The sequence below is a fragment of the Pongo abelii genome, chromosome 9 (genome assembly GCF_028885655.2).
Source record: "Pongo abelii isolate AG06213 chromosome 9, NHGRI_mPonAbe1-v2.0_pri, whole genome shotgun sequence".
Classification (NCBI taxonomy): domain Eukaryota; kingdom Metazoa; phylum Chordata; class Mammalia; order Primates; family Hominidae; genus Pongo; species Pongo abelii.
The window spans coordinates 16,567,475-16,573,820 of record NC_071994.2 but is presented as its reverse complement, the minus strand read 5'-3'; positions in this window follow the sequence as shown (position 1 = coordinate 16,573,820).

Sequence of the window (6,346 nt, the reverse complement as noted above, 5' to 3'; positions counted from 1 at the left end):
TTTTTCTCAAAAGCTGAGAGAACTTACCACCACCACATCCATCTTGCAAGAAATGCTAAAGGGAGTTCTTCAGTCTGGAAGAAAAAAACACTAATATGCAAGAAATCTCTTTAGGGTTAAAAACCCACTGGTAAAATTAAGTACATGAAGAAACCCAGAATACTCAGTTATTTCATGTGGGGTGTGCAATCCACTCATAACTCTAGTATAAAGCCCAAAGGACATATCTATCAAAAATAATAATAGCTACAGCAACCTGTTCAGAAATAGGTAATATAAAGATATGTAAGTTAAAACAACTAAAAGTTAAAATGTAGGGGAGACAAAGTTAATGTACAGAATTTTTATGTGTATGTTTTGTCTTTATTTCTATTCTTTTCTTTGTGATCTAAGATAAGTTGTTATCTCTGTAAAATAACTTGTTATATCTGTGTTTTCTGTAAGACTCATAGTAACAACAGTTCAAAAACCTATAATAGATTCACTAAAATAAAAAGCAACAAATTAAAATATAGTATTGCACATAATCACTTAACCACAAAGGAAGATTGTAAGGAAAGAAGAAAAGAAGAGGATCCTCAAAAACAACGAGAAAACAAGCAACAAAATGGCAACAGTAAGTCATTACTTATCAATAATAACACTAAATGTAAATGGCCTCAATTCCCCAAATAAAAGTCACAGAGTGGCTGAATGGATAAAGATACAAGACCCAAATATACACTATCTTCATATACCTGGGTATATATAGTTAGGTATATGAAATTAACGTATAGTTGGGTCTTATATCTTGTATCTTTAGCTATGAAAACACACATAGAATTTTTATTAAGCAATGAGCTCAGTACTCAGTGTTCATGGAAGCCATCATGATGACACTGGCTTTTGAGAAAACAAAGTCTTATTGCAAAGCCATCCATCAAGGAGATAGGAGGTGTGGCTCAAATCTCTCTTCCTGATTTGGGGTCTGGGCATGTTTTAAGGGATCAAAAGGTTTGGGGAATATTAGGAATGTTGGCTTGGCAGGGTCTGAGTGAAAGGCTTCAAATCTGACCACATATAGAAAGGTATATTGAGGCAGATTTTAGCCCAAGTTTCCTGGCCAATGGACCCCTTGCTTCTTAAAGGCTTCCAGTATTCAGGTTCTGGTCATGTCCTGATCTTTGTTCCACAGAGAGGAAACACTGGTTCCTGGTGTTGTTAGAGGTCACAGCTTCTTTTTTTTTTTCTCAATTGTGCATGCTTTCTCTGTATGACTTGCAGTTTGGGCTCTGTCATACCTACAAGATAACCTGACATTCTGTTACCAATGGAGTAGGGCCAGTTTGGGCTGGTTACAAATCCTTCATTTTTTAATTCATTCCTTAATTTTGAGGGATTTGGGCAACAATCACTGTAGTTATTTCCTGCTGAAAGGAGGTGTGGGTCTGGGTCTAAGGAATGAAATTGTTTGCATATAATTGTAAATACTCACAGATCCCAGATTATAGTCAGATGCATCAGATAACTCTTTGTCATATCATATGATATGGTTTGGCTCTGTGTCTCCACTCAAATCTCATCTCGAATTGTAATCCCCACATGTAGGGGGAAGAAAGTGATTGGGTCATGGGGGCAGTTTCGCCCACACTGTTCTTGTGATAGCGAGTGAATTCTTATGAGATCTGATGAGAAAGGGGCAGTTTTTTTCCTGTGTTCTCTCTTATCTCTCTGTCTTGCCTGCTGCCATGTAAGACATGAGTACTTCCCCTTCCACTATGATTGTAAGTTTTCTGAAGCTTCCTCAGCCATGTGGAACTGTGAGTCAATTAAATCTTATTTGTTTATAAATTACCCAGTCTTGAGTACAATCTTCATAGCAGTGTGTGAAAATGAACTGATAGATCATATAATCATTTCATTAGCAGAGGAAATTGATTTAAAAGTACAAGATAGACAGCAGCCACAGACCTGAAGGAGAAGAAATCCCAATACACATAGAATTATAATTCCTAGTTTAAGTAGACTCTCTCTATCCAGGTTTGTTATGGGACACTTGCTGGAACCAAGCAGCTTCTTGTCTAATTTTATCTAGATGGGTCTCAACTTCTGCAGAAGTATTAATGTAAACACAGCATGATGTATTAGCCATAACACAAATACTTCCTTGTTCGGCCAGTGTATCATCTAGAGCAATTCAATTATCTAATACTGCTCAAGACAAAGAATCTATCACTCTCTGTTAAGCCACTATGACCAATGCAGTCTCATTGGCAAACCTTCTTAGGGTGATGGAAAAGTTCCTAATAATATGTTCATGCATGGCAAGTCCTCACAAGATAATTCACCGCAGGACAAGATAATTCACCCAATGAAATATCCTACACCATGTGGTAGGCTGCCTGATAAATATTTATCTTTGAAAGGACCGAATATCAATCTTTTTGTTCTAACAAAAAGTTTTAAAAAGCTGGTTCATTGCCAGGCATCATAGAGTTATGGACACAGAAATGAGCAACTAAAAGCCCAAGCAAACACGTACTTCCTATGCACCAGCTGTCTACACATTTATAGGCTCATGGTTGGCCATTTGCCCCACAGACAAAGGTGTATCCCAAGGGTGGACCCAGAACACTGGATATGTGGTTAAATTTAGGTTTTCTGACTCCAAGATTACCGAACATATCCAGCTGGTAGATGCTAAATTGGTACAAGACTATTTTGAATCTGATTTGTAAATTATAATCCGAAAATTTTATAGCTTAGTCTGAATTTGTTGACTGCTCCTCTCATGGATACACTATGTAATAATCTTCACTTCATATTGCACCTGTCCTGATGTTTTATAACAAATATTTTAAGTAACATTTTTGGAATGTTTAACATGTGCCAAGTATTGTTCTAAGTTTTTACTTATATTTTCTCATTCATTTGATCCTCTCAATAAATAATACTTCATTTTATACATAAAGAAGCTATGAGCACAGTGACGTTAAATAATTTGCCTAACTTTATAGTTGATAAAAGGAAGATCTGGGATCTTCATCCAGGGAGTTTAGCTCCATACTAATCACTATAATATGCTGCCCCACCCCCTTAGTGTTTATATCATATTACTGATATGTTTTATTTTTATATTAGTAGGTGATCACTAGAATGTAAGCCCAGCAAGTGATCTATATTTTGTTCAGTATGTGTCAAAAATGCTCAGAACAGTGCTTGGCAATCAGTTAATATTTATTGCTGCTGTTGAAACAAGCAAATTTTTGAGAATTTGGTACATGTGTTTGATATTGCCAGCATGCAGAAAGGACATAAAAATGTCATGTCAATAAGCAGAACAATCATGGCTCATTTCAATGTCATTACTTCCAGTCCCTAGAATTTTCCTCAAGAAAATAAATTTTTAAGCAAGAAAGAACAGAGGAATGAATAAAAAGAAAGAAAAGAAACATTATTATACATAATAATATTTTATCGTGTAATTCAAAATAGCTAGAAGGGAGGCATTGTAATGTTCCCCACACAAAGAAAAGATGAATGTTTGAAGTGATGGATACCCGAATTATTGTCATTTGATGATTTCACATTGTATACATTTATCAAATATCACATGTGCCCCCAAAATATATACATTAAGGAAAGGTTGTATAAGTGTGCTATATTAGTCTAATTGAATACTTGTCACTAATGATATATATGTATCTCTCTTCCCACTATAGGTGATCAAGGGGGTGAAATTTCACCCAACTTTAGAAAGGTAATACCAGTCTCACTTTCCTGGGGTGGCAGTGAGAAAAAATTCTACCAACAGCTAGTCTTTCTCTTAATAACTTCCTCAGGTGTCATATACACTGTCACATATTTTTCATACATGTTAATGTGATTATTAAGCAGATCAAAGGGCTAGCCATAAAATAATCACTTCAAAATGCCTCTGAAAGACAAAGGACACACACTGGCTACTAAATAAAGAAGTCATAGAAAAACAGGGAAAAATTATACTACCCAAAAGATAATACCATATCTCATCAAAACTGGCAAAATCTACCCATTGGCAACAATACACATGTAAGACGTGAGTTCCAAGAGAGGCACCAGGGCAGCATGCAGCTGAATAAAACGTGTCACTGAGATCTAGAGGTATAGGAAATTGAACAAAATCAGAGACCACTGCAGGAAGATCTAGCCATACCAGGTCTGCTAGATTGGAAGGGGAATTCAAGTGCAGGGAGCAAGGAAGACCTATTGACCATTCACACTGCTTCCCCAGAGCCCAAATATCATCCACTCCTTTCCTGTTTATTACAATTCATCCTTTCTCTCTGTCCACCGTACACTCCTCCACTCGTGTGCACATCCCACACAACACTGTCTTATGTTCAGGGCTAGCTTCACAGAGAAACACAGTTCCATTGGTTCAGGTCACAGGGCATGAGAATATGATGCAGAGCATGACTTACACCCTGTATGCATTTGTTGGCTCTGTCTGCATGGTAATATAGGGGGAAGCCAGATTTGTCCAGAATCTGTAACTGGGACCAGATAAGATAGGATATGAGGCCCTGGCGCTGGGACTCAGGCATGATGGCTGCCATCCACAGCTCTCCAGTATGGTCCATTATGAACCAGGACACAGTGGTCCTTTCAGGCCCCAGCAGACAGCAGAATGGGAGGCTCTGAATACAGCACTCAATGAATCTCTGGTTCCTCTCATTGCCACAAAATTGCCAGAATTTATTCACCAAGGAAGCATGGGTGGTTTTCAGAGATGAGAGTTTAAACATCTCTTGGTTACTATTGATAGAAGAGGAAAAGAAAAGCCCAAAATATCACACATACTGTGATGGATATTTGTATTCCCTGAAATTGTCTTGAAAGGCAAATAGGAACACAGATAAGCATATAGTCTCTGCTGCTAGATTGCCTGGGTTCATAATCTGACTAGCAGTGTGATCTTGAACAGGTAACTTAGTATCTCTTTACCACCATTTCTTCTGACATAAAATGGATATATTAATAACAACTCCATAGGGGTCTGTTTCAACGGCCGAATAGGAATATCTCCAGTCTGCAGCCCCCAGTGTGGTCGACACAGAAGAGGGGTGATTTTGGCATTTCCAACTGAGGTACCTGGTTCATCTCATTGGGGCTGGTTGGACAGTGGGTGCAGCCCACAGAGGGCAAACTGAAGCTGGGGAGGGCATCATCTCACCCTGGAAGAACAAGGGGTCAGGGGATTTCCCTTTCCTAGCCAAAGGAAGCCATAACAGACTCTACCTGGAAAAATGGGACACTCCTGCCCAAATACTGCACTTTTCCCACTGTCTTAGCAACTGTCAGATTCTCTCCTGTGCTGGCTTAGCAGGTCCCATACCCAGGGAGCCTTGTTCACTGCTAGCACAGCAGTCTGAGATCAACCAGCGAGGCTGAAGCCTGGTGGGGAGAGGGGTATCTGCCATTGCTGAGTCTTGAGTAGATAAAGTGTCCAAGAAGCTCAAACTGGGTGGAGCCTACCACAGCTAATCAAGGCCTACTGCCTCTATAGACACCACCTCTGTGGGTAGGTCATAGCTGAACAAAAGGCAACAGAAACTTGTGCAGACTTAAACATCCCTGTCTGACAGCTCTGAAGAGAGCAGTGGTTCTCCCAGCATGGAGTTTGAGCTCTGAGAATGGACAGATGGCCTCCTCAAGTTGGTCCCTGACCCCCATGTAGCCTAACTGGGAGACACCTCTCAGTAGGGGCCGAGGGACACCTCATACAGGCAAGTGCCCCTCTGGGATGAATCTTCCTGAGGAAGGACCAGGCAGCAATATTTGTTGTTCTGTAATATTTGCTGTTCTGCAGCCTCCACTGGTGATACCCAGGCAAAGAGGGTACAGAGTGGACCTCCAGCAAACTCCAACAGACCTGCAGCTGAAGGACCTGACTGTTAAAAGGAAAACTAACACACAGAAAGGAATAGCATCAACATCAACAGAAAGGACATCCATCCAAAAACCCCATCTGTAACTGTTCACCAACACCAAACACCAAAGGTAGATAAAACCACAAAGATGGGGAGAAATCAGAGCAGAAAAGCTGAAAATTCTAAAATCCAGGGCTCCTCTTCTCCTCCAAAGGATCACAGCTCCTCGCCAGCAATGGAAAAAAGCTGAATGGAGAATGACTTTGATGAGTTGACAGAAGTAGGCTTCAGAAGGTCAGTAATAACAAACTTCTCCAAGCTAAAGGGCATGTTCTAACCCAACACAAGGAAACTAAAAGCCTTAAAAAAAGGTTAGGCGAATGGCTATGTAGAATAAACAGTGTAGAGAAGACCTCAAATGACCATATGGAGCTGAAAACCATGGCACGAGAACT